The 18,881-nt window shown below is 38.0% G+C and overlaps 2 pseudogenes across 2 annotated transcripts in view; one reads left to right on the top strand and one right to left on the bottom strand.

Annotated features, from left to right (window-relative positions):
* Nucleotides 1–18,881, top strand: part of LOC306639149 (olfactory receptor 4C16-like) — a 469,263-nt pseudogene that overhangs the window by 241,587 nt on the left and 208,795 nt on the right. The gene's annotated exons all lie outside the window — the stretch shown is intronic.
* On the bottom strand, nucleotides 14,513–15,326 carry LOC306638434 (olfactory receptor 4C6-like; annotated as a pseudogene). The gene has a single exon. The product of its transcript is annotated as an olfactory receptor 4C6-like (transcript).

The following is an 18,881-nucleotide window of genomic DNA, read 5'->3' as shown; positions in this document are numbered from 1 at the left end:
TACACAAACGTTGACACAATTATATTTTGACATGAGCGTCAAATATAATTTATGCAAACATATTTACTTTACAAAAGTTGATGTTCACTGACAATCTTCCCTTTAAACCCATCTTTTCTATTTTACTGCTCAGCAACCCCTCCACGACAAAACAAAAACAAAAGCAAAACAAAACAAACAAAAACTTAATTTTCTTGTTCACAGCTCTCCATCAACATGAAATGCTTTGAGGGTTTTTTATTGCAATAAAGTAAAACAGGGAAAACAGAGAATACTATTCTTTCTGCCTAATCTTTTAATTATCTACTATGTGTCTCATAGAAATACAGCAGTGAAAAATAGAAATACACTCTATTTTTATGTCCTGGTAGAGGGAAACAAGTGTTTCTCTTTTCAAAAGCAAGTGATTTATTTCTCAGGTAAAGAAAATAATAATCTGGAAGCAATAAGTCTATGATCATTTTCTGTGTTTTAACAAGAAAACCTATCTCAACTCTGGGGGAAAGAGAAGTCCATGGATTTGACTGCTTTCAACAGTGATGCCAGAAGCAACATCCTCATCAGCTGTGATGTTTTCACTAACTTCCTCACACAGCAACACACACTGACAACCAAGAGGAGCTTTCCAAGCAACCATCTCCTATTAAGAAACAAACTACACACCATGTCAAGAAGGAAAAGCTCTAATCATTCAATTTGTACAAATGTTATGCTGTTCCACTGAGTTTTAAAAGTCATTCTTTTTGCCTTCTGGAATTAAAAAGAATTTCTTCAAGAATTTTTCTTAATACAAATACAATCATTCATATTATTAAAATTTGTACTTTTCTGGAAAAGAAAGATTCAGATATATAATTATACATTGCAAAAACAAAATAAATACAGTAAAACAATCCTGCTATGTTATAATTTGCTGTAAAACTGAGACATTTTAATCTTTTTTGTTTGTATTTAATACTATTCTGTACCATATTATTCTTATTTTAGAAAAGATAATTTTAAAGAAAACGCTGCTTGGATTAGAGGCACAAGTAAACATACCCAGCTCTCGCATTGCTCTGTTGGCCAAGATTGTATGGGTATCTGGGTTTTTGTTCTTCTAAATGAATTTTAGTACTTTTTTTCTAGTTCTATGAATATTTTTGAAATACAAATACTTGAAAAGAAGATGTTAAGGTCTGTTTAATGTTAGAGAACACAGCATTGAGAATGAAACTTAAGGAAAAAAGTGGACATATTTCCTCAAACCCTTTCAGGAGGATCCATAACAATTTCATGATTTTTCATAGTCTGCAAACATTGTATTCTACACATTTTATGTGTATTTGCACCCCAAACAAAATTCAGAACTGATGTGATTCATAGGAAAAATTAAAGCCCAGAAGCAAAACAACGCTTACAATGTGTATATAATTGTTAGGGTTTTTTAGATTTTACATGTGTGTCCTGATACAGAATAATTCCCTAATATATGTCTCACACCTGCTCAGGGTGATATTTTAAAAATTACTCAGCAACAGAACTTCAACACGTTATGGAACCCTGGTTCTAGCTGCAAACTGCCAAGCATCTTCTACTCTGTTCTATATCCTGCTTGCTTAATCCTTTCTTTTCTGTTTCTGTGAGGGAAACCAAGCTGGGTAACAGCGAAAATAATTTGGAAATGGAGGAGGAAAGCTAATGTAAGAAATACATTTGCTTAGTTGTGAAAAAATAATGTAGTTTTCAAAAATATTTCATCTCAGAAAAGACATATTTCAAGACCAAGGGAGCCACAGTCAAAGATCTATAACAAACTCAGGAAAAGAGACTAAACATTGCTCTTCCAGAATTTACCCAACATTCCAGTGATTACAAATACATTATCATCATTTAGTTAATGACAAAATTACTAGTAAGTTTCCAGAGAGAGAGAGATGGTTCAACATCTGAACAATTTTCTGTTCTTTGGGATTCTTTATTATTCAGTCTATAGAAAACATTTTACACCAGAGTTTGACTCAGTATCCAATTCTCTAGTACTCATCATTGTTCTCATATTGTTTCGCTAACAAGCTTGTTCTTCAAACCCAGGCATATACCCATATAATTTTAGCATTATCATATCAATTTCTCAGAAAATAGTTTGTTATTATGAAGGAAGTGGAGAGAGGCATTAATTTATTACAACATTATCATCTGTAAAATCAGGGTTAATCCCATGATGTGCAGAACCAGTCATTTTCTTTTCTTTTTTCTTTTTTTTTTTTTTTTTGCAGGAACCCTAGTTTACATTCAATTCAACATAAAAATAAACCATTAAGCTGAAGATTGTAATACAAAATTCCTGAGCCAGTGTCTCATGTAATGATTTATTAACAGAGATTTAGAATTTTAAATACAGTGGAGGCACTGATGTACATGTTCAACGTCCAGTCAGAACACAGAAAGATGCTTCCTGCTCTTCAGGCATCTCTCTCCCTATCAGGTACAACAACCTTCACTGTGGTTCTCTGCAGAGCTTGTTTATGTTAAAATGGTCCCTCTGCAGTTCCTTAGTACCACTTATTTCACTCTTATTTTAATTCAGTCTTCATCATGCTGCATCATTTATTAGATTGTCCATGTAGTTGGCTTAGCTTCCAGTGACTCTCAAAGGTACTTTATTTTCATTGTTGTTGCTTTTATGTTTAACTATCGGGTTACCCTTGCTTATTCTTATTTATGCATATTAATTATACATAATAGGAGGGATCTGTGTACATAAAAATTTTGAAACTTATAACTCCCCTATACCTCTCTTCCCTGTTTCTACCTCCCCCATCCCCTTCCTCTGCTCTACTGGTCTTCTTTCCATTTTCATGAAGGACTATATTATGTTTGTTTATTTGATTTTTTTTCTTTTATCTTCCACATCTGAGAAAAAAAAAAACATTATTCATTTCTTTCTGACTCTGTTTTTCTCAAAATTATGATCTCTACTTTTTCCCCCTTTCCTGCAAATGACACAATTTTGTCCTTCTTTAAGAATAAATAGAACTCCACTGTGCACATATACCACATTTATTTTTCTCAACTATCCATTGATGGACATATAATCTGATTGTGTAGGTTGGTCATTGTGAATTGTGCTAAAATAAACATGGATGTGCATGTATCTCTAAAATAAACTGATTTAATCCTTTTGATTAAATACTGAGGAGTGGCATAATCGAATCTTAAGGAATATCTATCTTTAATTTTTTGAGGGACCTCCACACTGATTTCCATACTGGCTACACTAATTTACATTCCCACCAGGAGTGTATTAGAGTTATTTTTTTCCCTGCATACTTGCTAGCATGTGTTGTTTGTATTCTTCATGCTTGCCATTATAACTGGAGTGAAATGAAATCTCACTACACTTTTCAAGTTCACTTTCCTATTTACTAAACCTGTTCAACAATTTTTCATATAGATATTCCTGTTCAAAAGTGCCAATTAGGTTTATTTTCCCATGTAGTGTTTGGGTTACTTGTGTTATTTTTTAATGTTGAGCTTTGTGAGTTGTTTAAATATTCTTGATGAGTCTTCTGTCAGAGGAGAATCTAGCAAAGATTTTCCCTCATTCTCTCAGTTACCCTTTTTCCTTTGCTGTGCAGTGGTTTTCAAATGTGATGACATTGAATTTATTAATTCTTTCTATTATTTCTTGAGCTTTAGAGGTCTTATTCAAGATGTCTTTGAAAGACTTTTGGTTGGAGTGGAGCAGGGGAAGACAGCATCCTAACACTGTGTTCATAATTGAAGTGGTTCTTCTATATTTGTTTTTTCCAGGATCAGGATCTTGCTTCAAAAAACTGCAAAGTTCAGTCACTGTATCTAGACTATATGTCTAGTCTTCACCTCAATTTCCTCTTATCTGGTATGAACATAGGCAATTCAAGATGTTTAACTATGGTCCTGTGAACCAGCAGACCACCTGGGGAGTATGCCCTTCCAGCTCAGCTGGATCCCTCTCTATTGCAGGCAGCAGTTTTGTCTGCCCTTGCATTTCCGTGGTGTATAGTGGGAAGCACAAAGAATTGGGTTGATCACAAAGATTTCACCCCATCCTCCTCTGGTGCAGATCTAGTGGTTCTAAATGTTCATAACTGCCCAGGAAACCTGTGGGTACCCATTATTGCAGAGGAACTGGTGCAACAATGTCCCCTTGTAGTTTCTCTTGTGCCAGGCTAGCTCATATGTGGGGTAAGGGCACTGAGTCAAGACCCAGACTCCAGGAGTTGGATGGAAGCTGGCTTGTGGTGAGCAACCTGCAAACTCGTTTATTGCAGGAACAGCTATAGATTTTATAGGTTTCTTGCCCAATCACAATGTGCCACCAGGGGATCAGATCACCAGGTTCCTATATGGGTTCCCTTAGTGACACTGAGTCAACTTGGGGCAGTTGTTTACTTTCCAAGATAGCCAAAGCGGAACTCTCCTCCATGCGTATTTTCCTTACACACTTGAGACATTCACTGCTGCCAGCCAAGAACTAGGATTTCTCCCAACATTTCCCCCATTTTTATTAATTTGGACAAGGGATTCCTTCAGGAGGAATTGATTGACCTGAACCCTTATGATTCTTTTGTTGAAAATGGACCACAAACATTTAAGAAATGCAAGTATTACAAGGAAGAATATGCAGGCTAATCCTAACATTATAGTAGAATTTATCATATTAAGCAGGTTCTATCTAAAGGTAATAAGATATACCTGTCCCGGAAGGGAGAAGGGGGCCACGCTGATGTTCTAAAGTCCCAAGAAGTGATTGCACCCTACATTCTCTATAGGTTAAGGTCTCTTTTGTTCTCCAGTTCTCTCCCCCTTATATCTCCTTCCTGCCTATGTTACTAGGCCTGGTTTTGCAGGTGAGATGCAAAATGTGAGAAGCAAATGGGCAGGGGCAGGGCCAAAGAGATTCAGCCAGGTAAGGGCCCAGGTAGCATTAATTAGCAGCTCCTTGTCTGCAGTACTTGATAAGGGCAGGTAAATCTGATAATCAATGGGCTCTGCAGATTTTTGATATTGCATTCTACCAGGGGCAGTCTCCTACTTCCAGAGGCAGATGGCTTTCATGACCTCCATTTCCTCCATTTGACCTGATCCCATATTTCTACACTAACTGCCTGTCCCCAATTCTGGCTTCATTCCCCCCTTTTGCTTTAGGAACTCTGTATGCTATAAGGAAAGGGGGTGACAACCACTCCGGCTGCTTTGAGCTGAAAGGGGGTGGCACGAGGCAAGCAGTTTGGAGTTCCCTTTTAGAAACCATGTCAATTGAGGGGTTCATGGTAGAAGTCTCATTGGGGAAGAGCAGGTTATAAAGTCATCTGGGGGTGGGTGTTTCTATGAGAGAGAAACAAAAAGATGTGAGTATTGAAATGAAATTAATACAAATAAATGTTGCAGAATCTGGAACATGTCAATGAATATCATGAAGATGTCAGACATCAATAATCTATCACCAGGAGGTGGAAGAAATGAGAAATTGTTCCCATAACAAGGCCTAACAAAGGCTGGGGAGGACAAGGCCTTTATGTGGGAACCTTAACATTGTCTAAGTTATCAGGAATGTAAACACAACATTTAACTCTTAATGTCATTGAAGTCCCCAGAAAATATAACTAAGCTACTTAATGTCATCTGATTTTGTAAAATACCCTTTTATTGGTATAACCTGTGTTTAGCAGAAATCTCTATATTTCAGTTACTTAGGGTAGATAATCATACTAGCAAACATAAATTAAGCCTACCTGTGCAGCTTAGGAAGGTCTGTAGGCCTCAAATGATTAAAAATTTCTGACTCTGGCAGTTTCTCTTGATAGTTATCAGGCACAATTGCCTAAGAATCTCTCTTTTGTAGCTTCCAGTCTTTATTCTAGTGGGCTATACATGAGTATTTTATAAGTTACACTTAACTATTGTTTCTTTTAAATGCCCAAGAATGGCTATGTTTTGGTTTTAACTGTTTTGCTAGATGTTTAAGATCAAGCTGGTTAAATTGATTTGTTCCTGTCTTGTTAAGAGTCAGCTGAGTTCCTACAGGGGTCACTCATACGAAACTTGAGAGCAGCTTCTTATCTCCTTTAGTGCCATTCGCATTGCTAGGTAGGGTCTCCTTGAAGAGATGGATTCCCGTGGAAGCATCAGGGATGTCTTCCTTTTCCAATGACCCTCCCCGGCAGCGTGTGCACTGATTGGCTTTTCATCCTCCAGTGGTCTCATGAATCTCCCTGATCAGGAAGTCATGTGACCCAGAGTGGCAAAGCTCCTTAGAGAAGTCCTCTTGTTCACTGGGTTCAGGCTGACACTGAGGGAAAGAACCAAATACTGTATTTTCTTGGCCTCTTTATTTACTTTGCCAGTCTCACCAGTCATAGAGTAAGAATACTGGGCTTTAACTTCAATGTCTGTAACTTCACAGTATTTACCCTTTTCTTTAACTAGAGTGTGTATTAGTACTGGAATTTACCATTACATACTAACTGTTTTGTAGATAATGGCTTATTATCACAAGTTACCTAGGTTGTGTGTTCTTGAAGCAGTACCTCTGCAAAACTAGCAGGTAACAGTTCTTCAAAATGAAATTAGCAAGAGTAAAATACAATAGCTATGTACAATAGCTATCTTGAATTGTGTCTGAGCATTTTGACTCTACATTATATCCCCTCTGTTTGAGATTGCACTAATTCCACAACAAGAACCAATCTTCTGACTATGTAAATAAGCTGAAGTCTGGCTTATTTTGTAGTCACACTAACCTGCAGCAAGGTGGGAGGCAGAGCCTTATCTGAGGTAAGGCATGTTCCCTCACGAATCTTAAGTGTTTCTAATTCTGATGCTGATCTTTGACTTTCTTAACTACCATTTTAAGTTTACATTTATTGTTTCCTGAGTCTTTATGATCATTAGTCAACACAATTCAATATCATATCCAAAACACGAAACAAAGAAAGGCTGAGGAACTCTTAACTTTCCTTTGCGTGGCAAAGTGGCAAAATGTTTTTTTATGTTTCATGATGTTAACCTTTAGACAAATCAGACTCACTAACTTTAGAAATATATGTCATTTAAATTTTTGTATCTCAGTGTAAAAGTAACAAATTTTACATATATCCCACTGACAACAGGTCTTAATAGCACATTAAATGATAGAAACAAATTCCCATTAAAATTACTCTTTAAAGTTTAAAATTACCAGTACAGGACAATATTAATTTGGAGAAGAGCAGCTTGATAAATTTCTGCTTTAAAGACTTGTATACCTGGAAGAAATGAGCACATTTAATATACAAATAATGACAATCCCAATTACCTTAATATCTTTATATTAACCAAATTTAGTTTTTAAAGAAAACGTTAGACTCTCTAATGTATTACAGTACTCTACAGTTTTTTAACCATAACTGTATAAACCCCAATTTTCAAGAGTAATTTTTTTCAAGAAGAAAACTTAACAGACATAATGTTAAGAATAAATTAGTGTTCTAAGAAATCCTTATCATTTTAACATATAAATTAAACTTTGTTTTATATCAGTACATTAGTATTTGACCTTAGGAAAAAACTTAAATAGCTTTAACTGATTGTCTCACATACATATAACCATCTAGTTACACACAAACTTGTTGAAATTTGTCCTTACTTACACACGGACTGTCTTAGCACTTACTTAGACCTCATGTCTACCACATCCCCTGTCTGTGGAACCCTCTCTTATGTGGGTGTTGATGGTGCATTGTGTGCACTCAAAATCCAGTGGGTGAGTACCTTAGTACATGGATAGTGGATCTGACCTATCTCTATTCCCCCTGCTTGGCATTTTGTTTTGCAAGTTTTAGATTTGCAGTAACCTCACTGTACAGACAGCAGTTTTGCATGCTCACAAGGATTTTCTGTTGAGCAGGGAGAATTACTGTGAACTTGGGCTTAATCAAAACTCAACACCCCTGTTTCTGTCCCAGAGGAGCATACAGGTAGCTCTGAAAATTCAGTGACTGGTCTGGGAACTCATGGGTCCCCTTCTATTGTGGAAGATTGTTATCAAGACATCCCAGTAAGCAGCAGACTGAGTCTAGTCAGACATTGGGAATGGCACTTTGTGTGTACTTGGGAATCTTCATGTGTGTTAGGAGAAGCATTGTGCTCCTGGGCCTTGCTCCATTTGCCTCTATTGGTCAGCAGATTTGGTAACTTTAGACTTGCAGTGATTTCACTATATAAATTACTCATAAGTATTGCTAACAGGCCATCTTTGTCTGATGCTATTGCTGTTATCTCCAGGGGGAGACAAAATACAGGGAATTATATTTTTCCTAAAGTGCAGACTTAGGGATCCCCAAAAGGATTGCTCCCTGCCACAATTGTTCACTTATAAATTAGGAAAAGTGGAGTATTTCTCAATACCATTATGTAGTTCTGGTTTCAGCTGAATCCAAACTGACTTCACCTTTTGCAAACTGTTTGTCATAATTTTGTCAGATGTGTCTTTCTTTATTTTCTTTCTGTAACCACTTCCCTTTAAATTCTCTGGCACTGGCTAGGGTACCAGTTCAGACTTGATTAAAAGTTCTCACTCTTTATTCCTGGAACCAGAGGCTTTGAATCTCTTCAAATCTCTGACTGCCCAATATTGAACTTCAGTATATTCTGTCCATCTCCCACCTCACTGAGTAGCTATTTTCCAGCTGTTTTGATCCTGAACTACAGAGGAGCTGGGACATGCAACTACTTCTGTGCTGCCATCTTCCAAGTCCCCTAAAAGATATTATCTTAATAATGATTGCAATGTAAATCTAATGATAGCTTAATGCCAAAAAATTGTGAATTCCTTTCTAGTGATTCCTTTCTAGGTCATGTCAAGTTTAAAGGTCTTTTAATATAAAAGTATAGAACTATACATCTTTTTTGTCCCTTGTCTTCCTTTGAACTTGTTAGGTCATGATCAGTTCCTAGAATGCATTTTTTTATCTGTGTTCACATACCTGACCTCTGTGCCCTGTCACTAGCAGGTAGAATAGAGAAAAGATGAGACTGCTTTAAAAAAAAAAAGTGTTCCAATTTATGTAAGTCATATCCCTCATCATCATGCCATCACATACAATTAGAAACCAAAGAGCACATCAATTTAGGATGAGGAGAGGGATGCAAGTTAGCATCACAGAACAAATGATCCTGAAAGACCACGAAGGTGATTACACAGTCATTCCTTCACAAGTTTCTGATACTTGCCATAGGGACAGTGGAAGGGCTGGAGTGACTTCCCTCAGTGTCCATAGTAGGGACGGAATAGGATAAATAATGTCTGACATAGTCCTACTACCTTCCATGGTACAGAGGGTTGGCACTTAAGTCTGCGTAGAGGCAAGAGAAAGTTTCATGAAAACACACACACACATGACCAATGTTAAGAGAATAAGGAACATTTGCAGCCCAGAACTTTGTGTTTCTCCTATGTGTCCCAAATCTGTATATCAATAGCACTCTAGAAACCAATGTAGAGCATAATATCAAGAAAAAATGAACTATCCTTGAGTAGTAGTTCAGGCCATAGATCTAGGATAAATTCATAGGTACAGCAGCAAGAGCTTCTGATGACACCTGGTAGACACCATGGGTAGGATATATGCGGAGAACAACCTCTATGATTTTGGATCTAGAATGTCCCAAAAGCTCATGTATTGGACATTTGGTTCCTAATACCTGCCATGTCTGAGGGTGGGGCTTTGGGGAAGAATTGGATTATGAAGGCTGTAACTCATCGGTATATGAATTCTTTAATGGATTAACAATTTGAATGGAATACTGGGGGGTAATTGGCAAATGTAGACACGTGGGGCATGGTTGGAGAAAGGAGATCAATAGGGACATGACCTTGGTAAATATATCTTCCTTGCTTTCTTTTCTTTACACTTCATTCCTAGTATGAGTTAGCCTAGTTCCTCTATCATGCCCTTTCCACCATAAGGTCTTGCATTGCCTCAGGTCCAGATCAATGGAGCTGGTTTACCATGGGACAAAACCTCTGAAACCATGAGCCAAGATAAACTTCCCTTCTGTGTTATTGTCAGGTATTTTGTTCAGAGTGATAAAAGTTGACTAACACACCCCCAAAAAAGAAAATCTAGGATGCTATCCAGGCCCTTGATTATTGACTGAGATACTTCATGAAAAACCACTGCCCAATTCCAGATGTATAACAAGAACTCTGAAAATTTCAACAAAATTAATCCAAGATTTGGGAGTCAAGCCCATTGGTCTAGGTCTAAGGAGAAGAAACTGTCTGAAGTATTGTCCCTTCCAACCCCAGTTAACACTTAGTAAGTTAGCAATGAAAAAGGTCGAGGGGATGTATTGCAGATAGACAAACAGAAAGGTCAGTGTAAAGCTCTACCTCAAGAGATAGAGCTCACACTGGTGCACACTATAATCCCAGCAACTTGGGAGGCAGAAGCAGGGGAATCACAAGACTGAGGTCAGCCTCAGCAACTTAGTGAGACCCTAAGCAACTAGGTAATACCATCTAAAAATAAAAAATAAAAAGGGCCAGGGATGTGATTCAGTGGTAAATAATCCTGAGTTCAATTCCCAAGTACCAATTTTTTTTTTTTTTTTTTTTTAGAATGAATAATCTTAAACAGTTGGAGAGCCAGAAGTTTACCAGAGTTTTCAGGGAAAATGCCAAGGGGTCAGTTGTAAGAGAGGAGGTTCAAAAGAGAGAAAGGGTTAGCCATATTGGTGGCAGTCAGAACTTGAATGATCATAAGGGCTTTTACCCTGACTGTCATGAAATGTGGTGTAACCTGACTTATAAGTTTGAAAGACAACTCTGAGTGCTGTGCTGAGGATCAAATATAAGAGTAGGGATATGCTGAGATAAAAGTAGAAGGAGTAGGGAAAGTTCATGTGAAAGTCAGCGGTGGCTTGGAACTAGGTGATGGCTCTAAAGGTCATTAAAAGAGATGAATTGGGGAAATAAGTTGAAAGGTGAGTCCACAGGTTTTCCTGAGAGACTAGATATTACATGTGACATAGACCAAATGTGCCATGAACTGACAGAAATGTTGCGTGTAGAATAGGTTTGGAAATAAAGGTAGAACCAGGAGGAGAGCTTTGGAATTGTTCAGTTTTGAGAATTATCTGTTCTGGGGAGAATGCCTTGGAGAAAGTTGGAGTTCCACATCACAGCATCAAGAAATAAGTCTGGCTGGAGATATTAATTTTGAGAATCTTAACCTTGTTAAGATAGTACGTCAACAAAAACTGGGTTAAGAATTTCTAATGAATTTTTTAAGGTGAGAAATGAACAATGGCTATTAAATTAAATTGCACAGGGGTCCTTTGATATTCTTCAGAATAGACTTCAGAAAGTCTTAAGGAAGTATGACTGAAAGGGCTTGTAGAAAAGTAGAAGGAGAGAGATGAGAGATCAGCATTATGGCGATCTCTTGAGTTTTGTTATAAAGGAGAGGGACACCACGTAGTAACTGATGGAGGAAGTGGGGTCCACAGGAAGATTTTTCAGAGAAGAGATCAATTTGTTTTCTAACACAAATGATCCTGTGGAAAAGGAAATGTAAATGAAAGAAGAAACATCAAAGCAAGTGTTAGATCATTGCTGTTATGTAAGCAAGGAGGGAGAAACCTAAGTCCAGTACACAGGCCAAGTGGCTTCACTGGATCTGAAGTGGGACACAGATGGTTCATGTGCAGCTTCAGGTAGGACCTAAGTGAACAGATGCTGGCAGATCAGTAGAAGCAGCTGTGGAGTGTGTACAAGTTTTTTCGATGGCTTAAGTTTTCTTGTGAAATAGGAGGCAAGTCCACCTAATAGTTACTGTTTAAGACAATTTTTTTTTTGTCACTGTGAATAAAAACAACAAGAAGATAAAATGTTTATTTGGGGATTCATGATTTCAGAGGTTTCAGTTCATAGATGGTTGATTCATAGCTCTGGGCTGGAGGTGAGACAGTTCATCATGGCAAATGGGCATGGTGGAGGAAAGCAGTTCATGACATATCGATCAGGATGCAGACAGTTCTTCACACCAAGGATGAAATAAGAACCCCAAGGGCAGGCCCCTAGTCATCTGCATACTCCACCTATAGCCCACCTGTCTGCAGGTACCGCTGAGTTAATCAATGTCCATGGATTAATCACTGATTAACCCAACCTCACAACTTTCATAATCTAACCATTTCACTCCTGAACAGTCCTGAATTGTCACACTATGAACTTTGGGTGGATGCCTCATATCCAAAACAGAAGAGTTACCATTATGTTTTATGTGTGACCTTTCAAAAGATACATACTATTGTTCCAATTAAAGTGCCCCCATGTTCCTACTTTTCTGTCTTTATATCACAAATAATATTGGATTTTTCAAATTGTAATATACAGAAAATCATATGGTTTGAAAAGCTATTATTGGTAAGAGCAAGTTACTACAAAAAAAATTAAGATTTATTCCAGAAGTGAATGTGTTAGAAAAATTAAGTGTTGAGCTACTAGTAATGTGTATACTGAGTAAAACTATTTAATGTGAATTAACATGTGAATTAATTTTTTTTAAATAAATCCCTCCCAGAAAAGACCCCTCCCCCACCTCTGTAGAGCCCCGAGTCACCTTCTCCCTACTCCATTATGATGATTTTGATCACGTGATGGCTCCATGATGTCGATTGTCATCTTCATAGGTTGTCTGTCTCCAGCACTAACATATAAGATCCGAGACCCAAGGAAGGTGAGTTTTCTATTTCACTACTGTAACCCACTCCTACCAAAATATCTGAACTTCATACAAACACAACTGTCTATCAATGAACGAATGAATCTTGAAGTTATAAATATAGCTGGGGATTATTAGAGCTAGGTTCTTCTTGCTCATACATAGTTATTTCAAAAAAATATTTGAGTTAAATGTGCTATATTTGAAACCATAACTCATGCTGAAATTGTTTGCCCTCCCATATATCATGCATATTTGTTTTAATAAGGAGGTTTGGCTAAACCATGCTAGGACCTTAGGCTTCCCATGTACCTCATCAAGGGAAGTGGCTGTAAACCCATCAGTGCCTTCCTCGTCCTTTTTATGGAAGCATCAGGGAGAAGATGAACATTCTTTGGATTTGGAAATACATATCTTGAAGGCAACAGCAAAATCATTTTCCCATCATTAAATAATAGGTCTTGGTGTGCAAAACTAAAAAGAACCAATAAAATTAATAAGTAATAAATAAAAGTCTATACAGTTTCTCCAGTCTCACAGAGAATACATGACTTCAAGACATAGACCCTTGATTTTAAAGCATCTTAACTTGGTCATGAGTGAAACTTGTTATGCTTTCTCTGAAGAATGTCAAGAGGTAGTTGAGAATTGTGGCACACTTTGACCTTGTATTAAAAAGCACATTAACAAATGAAAGTCTTTCCAAAAGGAACACTTGGCAGTATGATATCTGAGGGCATTCTAATCCTGAAATTGCTTACAAATATTTTCCTTCCCATTCTTTATGGTTATTTGCAATATTTCAAACCTCTAACTCTCTTTTGGACATGGAGTCATCCAATAATATTTATTAAGCATATTCTGGGTGACCAGGAATGTTCTAACCACTGAGGCTACAGTGAGAAGGAATAAAAGTAATCCCTGCCTTGACAAGGATTATTATTTAGGGAGCCAGAAACAGAACCTGAATCCCAAGAAGTATTTTAAGGTATAATTTGTGATTGTAGATGTTGAGGGTACAACCTTGGTGTAGAAGTGTGGGCCAGCTGAAGGGCAGGAGTGGGGGAAAGATAGTCAGGAAATACTTCTCTTTTCTGGCAGAAGTTCATTTGAGGAAAAAAAAAAAAAAAGTGCAGGGAACCTGCCAAGCAAATGCATTGGGAAAGATCATCTCAAAGAGAAAATTAAGACTAGCATGGTGGCAAAAGATTCCATTCCTAGTGGCTCAAGAGGCTGAAGGAGGATGATTGCAAGTTCAAAGCCAGAATCAGCAAAAGTGAGCTATTAAGAAACTCAGTGAGACCTTGTCTCTAACAAAAAATACAAAATAGAGCTAGGGATGTGCCTCAGTAGTCTAGTGCCCTGAGTTCAATCCCCAGTACCAAAAAAAAAAAAAAAAAAAAAAAAAAAAAAGAAAGGAGGGGATTAAATAATTCATTAAAAAACCTAAACTTGGGAATACTAGGGTTATTCAAAATAAATTCAATTTGAAAGTGTTCCTTTGAGGACAAGGTGAGGCAGTACAAAATGTACTTGTGTGAGGCCCTAGAAGTATATGATGGTTGGACAGGACTTGTGTGTACTATCTTGACTTGTCTGTTAAAAATGGATTCTGCGTCAAGTATAACTAAAAACAAACAATGAATAAACTAATATTAAAAAAGATGAATCTGGTTGCCTATGCCAGTGGATTGGAATTATGGGGAGGATAAGACTCCATCAGCTTTGTAAGGAAAATGCACTGCTTGAGAATGCAATCTAGTGACCACCAGGGCCCCTCACTTCACCCATAGTTTCCTCATGGCACTCTTCACCTCTGCATTCCTCAAGGTGTAAATCAAGGGATTTAACATTGGTTCCACAATGGTAAAGGACACAGCATCGCCTTGTCTATGGGGTAGGTGACCACAGGCCTCACATACAAGAAATACATGGCACAAAGAACAACACCACCACCTTGAGGTGGGAGATACATGTGGAGAGGACTTTGTGCCTCCCTTCAGAGCTGTAAGACCTCAGGGAGCAGAGGATGACCACGTAGGAGGCAAGAAGGATGAGGAAGAGGTCTCACACATCACCCCACTGTTGAGGATGACTAAGAGACCCAGGACATGGGTGTCCATGCAGGCCAGTTCCAACAGTGGAAAACAAGTCACACATAAAGTGATCGATGACATTGGGGCCACAGAAGGGTATTCTGTACCATGAAGAGAAGCTGTATTGTTGCATGCATGGATCCACCCCCCAGGCCCCTCCCACCATCAGGCAGCACACTCGAGGACTCATGATGCTGCTGTAGTGCAGGGGCTTGCAGATGGCCACATAGCGGTCACAGGCCAATCACGGTGAGCAGGATGATCCCCTCACCTCCAAAGAAATGCTCTGCGAAGAGCTGGGTCATGCAGCCCTCCAGGGAGATGGCAGTGCTCTCAGAGAGGAGTCCACGATCAACTTGGGGGCAATGACGGAAGAGTAGGTGACATCCATGAGGGACAAGGAAGCAAGGAAAAAGTACATGGAAGACTTCAGACTCTGACTTGCACTTACGGTCACCAGGATGAGTAGGTTTCCCAGTACTGTGACCATATACATGATTAGAAACAAACCAGAGAGTATTTTCCTCAGCTGTGGATTCTTTGTAATGCTCACAAGGATGAATTCAGTCACATTGTTTGGATTTCCATTGAATGTGGGCTGAGGACAGCATGCCACTCTGCACTGGAAAATCTGCAGAAGGATTATCATTTTTAATTAGGAACCACTAGGTGGTGCTGTCCCAGACCCTCCTAACCTGCCTTTGTCTCCAGCTGCTTGCCACAGAATCCACCTAACAAAGCCTGACAGCAGCTTGGCCCTACTGATCCCTCAGCACCTCCTCCTCCCACTGGTACAACACTTGCTCTCTGTCCAGCCGCTTGTGCCTGAGCACTTAAGAAACTCTGCTTCATCCTGGTTGCACATACCTACTCCTGTGGACAAGGAGACATTAACACCCGAGGGGAATCCACTGACCATGGGTAGATAGGAGTCAATGGATAAATGGAACCAGCTTAACATTCATCTTATTTCCCTGTCTCATTCTCCCCAGTGCTTCCATTTAGTTTTCTAAAATAACCACCTGCATGAAACCCTTCTCTCAGCTCCTGTTTGTCTGTATTTGGACGATCATGCTAGGTTGTTGACTTTCATTTCTCTCACCCAAGATCTTAGAAAATATATGAATATTCCATTGATTATTTCATATATATATTGAATACTTAGAATGTGCTAGTTGAAGAACTGAAACAAGTCCTATCTGAAGGACTCTATTTATTATGGTTTATACTGTTTCCATCTACATTCAATTCAATTCAAAATTGAATTATATTATTGTGTAGTTCTGATATTCAACTAGTCCCTACTATGTCTCAATATCCCATGAACTATTTCCTTTTAGAGATTAGTTAATGAGACTTAAAAAGGTGAAATATAATGACTACTAAGTTCCTACAACTAGTAAATACTTAGGTTGAATTCTAATCCAGATTTTCCAAGTTCCAAAATTATGCTAATAACAATCCATCTTGTTTTATCGTATTATAATTTCAAGTGCTTTGGCATCTGTATTATCTATCTATCTATAATCCACTTTATTCCAATTGTAATACTCAGAATTACATCCATTAACAAACTTTCCAAGTATTCTAATCATTTTTCAGATGTGCTTATAAGAAAATTAAGACCTAAGCATCTTTATCTGCTCCAGAAACCCAGATCTACAACCTAGCTGATACCATCCCTATGCAGCCTGAGTTGGCAAATCAATGTAACTCCCAGCTTTCTGTTACTTCTGCCTGTGCCCTCTGTTAGCAAATCTTCTCCTTTTCCTTCTCTATCTGTTACTTCCTCCCCTCTACCAGCTTCATCACTGTTATCCTGCTCTTTATCACATGAAACCTATATAGATAAATTAGCAACAATTCATTTATCTTCTTGGCTCATACTATTACAGTTGCATGTTGGATTTATCTCCTAATGGAGATGCTTAAGGATGGCTAATTTATTATGTTTTGTCATATTTCTAATACTGTGCTACATTAGTACACACTCGTCATTTCAATTAAATTTAATTGAATCCATAAAATGGAGTTCATCTGAGGAAAATGGCATTTAACCATGAAGCCCAAGCACTGCTGGGTGCCAGTTCCTGCCAGCAGAAAAGAGTGTCGTTTTCTGGGCATGGCTATTATTCTGACCTCCTGACTCAAATCCTATTTACCATCTTTCATCTGTAACATTTCCTTCCTTAGATATGCTTTAACCAAATTCAAGAGCTGCACCATACCTTGGACTCTTAATTTGGTGTTGAATCACTACCATGAAATCCTCCGTTGTAACATTAATTTTGACAACTTGACAAAAGAGATTAATGTAAATCAAAATGCAAGTTGTTGACAGCTCAAGGCTCATCTTCCTGAGATCAGTTTGTGCATATAAATAGAACAAAGAGATGAAATACTGACGCTTTTAAAACATAATTGTGCACATGTTAGGTGGTTTCAATTATCTCCACAACTTCAAACTCGTTCCTCAAATTAACAGGAACATGTCTAATACTCAAGTAAAATTTCAGACTACCTTCAAGGTTTGAGTCTGGTACCTGATGATCCCAGTAAGTAGAAGGCAAAAATTGTGTGAGTCAATAGTCTAGGATCACATTAGGTTGACAAAAGACATAGCCCATCCAAGATGTCACTCACATGAACTTTCTCCTCCATGATTAGGAATCTCAGCAAATTAGAGGTCTGAAGTAAGTCAGGACCTGCACAGAGAACAAATACACGGGGCATTGTTTCAATAGAACAGACTTTCTATTGAAAAAAAAAATTATAAAAAGGATGCTCTAAGTATCCACAGACTTAAATAAGAACATCCACTGTAGTTGTCAGTGAATTTATTTCCTCTAAATAGGATAAGTTGCCAAACAAACAACAAAAAAAGGGCAAACAACAATCTGCTTACAGAATGATTGGTGGCACTGTGCCTACCATATTCCAGCACATTGAGCTTATTTATAAACAATTTCCAGTCCACATTTCAGAAGAAACATCATCAACAAATGTTATCCTTTGGGTAACAGACCTGGGGTAAAGGAGGATAGAGCACCAGTTTCAAGTGGCAGAGAATTCCAAAATGTCCATATTTGCATCATTCCAATTGCATCCCTTGGTGGCTGTTTCTCCACTGACAGAACTAATTACTGCACCAGTAAATTCCCATCCACACTTGTCGTGATTGCTCTTTCGACAGAGGCAGAGCCTCACTAGAGCCAGGCCAAGCTGATGCTCCACAAGCAAAAAACAGACCATAGTATTAACCCTTCAGTTATTTGCTTCATGACTAAACTCTCTTGATAGAGAATGGCCACACTGTACCATCTGTTCATAATTTTTTTTTTTTTTTTGTTTTTTTTGTTTTTTTAATACCAAGAATTAAACCCAGGGGCACTTAACAACTAAGGCCCATCCCCGGTCCTTTTTGTAAAGTTTTTATTTTGAGAAAGGATCTCACTGAATTGCTTAGGGCCTCTCTGAGCTGCTGAGACCAGCTTTGAACTCACGATCCTTCTCCCTCAGCCTCCAGAGCCACTGGAATTACAGGCATGTACCACCATTCCTGACAAATAATATGAAATTTTGAAAAAAGGAATAACTCATTTAGACTACCAATCCAATTCCAAAATCAAATTTTTCTGTCAGTTAGTCTGCCACTCCATCCTTTTCAGACTATTATTCAAACTGGGTCCATATCTACCTGCAGGATAGTTCTCCATTATTAAAAAAAAAACATTTAATTACCTCAGCCCAAAAATTTCTCACTCCATAGCAGCATTCTCAAATAATACATTTTGATGTAGGAATATTGGACTCACAGTTCTTTAACATAAAAATCCTGAGGAGTCTTTCAGGAAAAAAAAAGAGTGATTCCATTTTATCAAATATGACCCTCAGAACTGAAAGGCTAAGCTCTGCATTTGGATTCCTTTACTAACTCTCTAAAGTTACTTCATGTTTTTACCTAACCATGTAGACATGAATTGGAGCAGGTGTCTTCAACCATTATCTTTTTATTATGAACCTCTTAAGGAAGTGTTAAAGACTTCTGTTC

The sequence above is a fragment of the Sciurus vulgaris genome, assembly GCF_902686455.1.
Source record: "Sciurus vulgaris genome assembly, chromosome: 11".
NCBI classification, from domain to species: domain Eukaryota; kingdom Metazoa; phylum Chordata; class Mammalia; order Rodentia; family Sciuridae; genus Sciurus; species Sciurus vulgaris.
The sequence above is the reverse complement of the archived record's forward strand: the minus strand, read 5'-3'. Positions and strand labels throughout refer to the sequence as shown.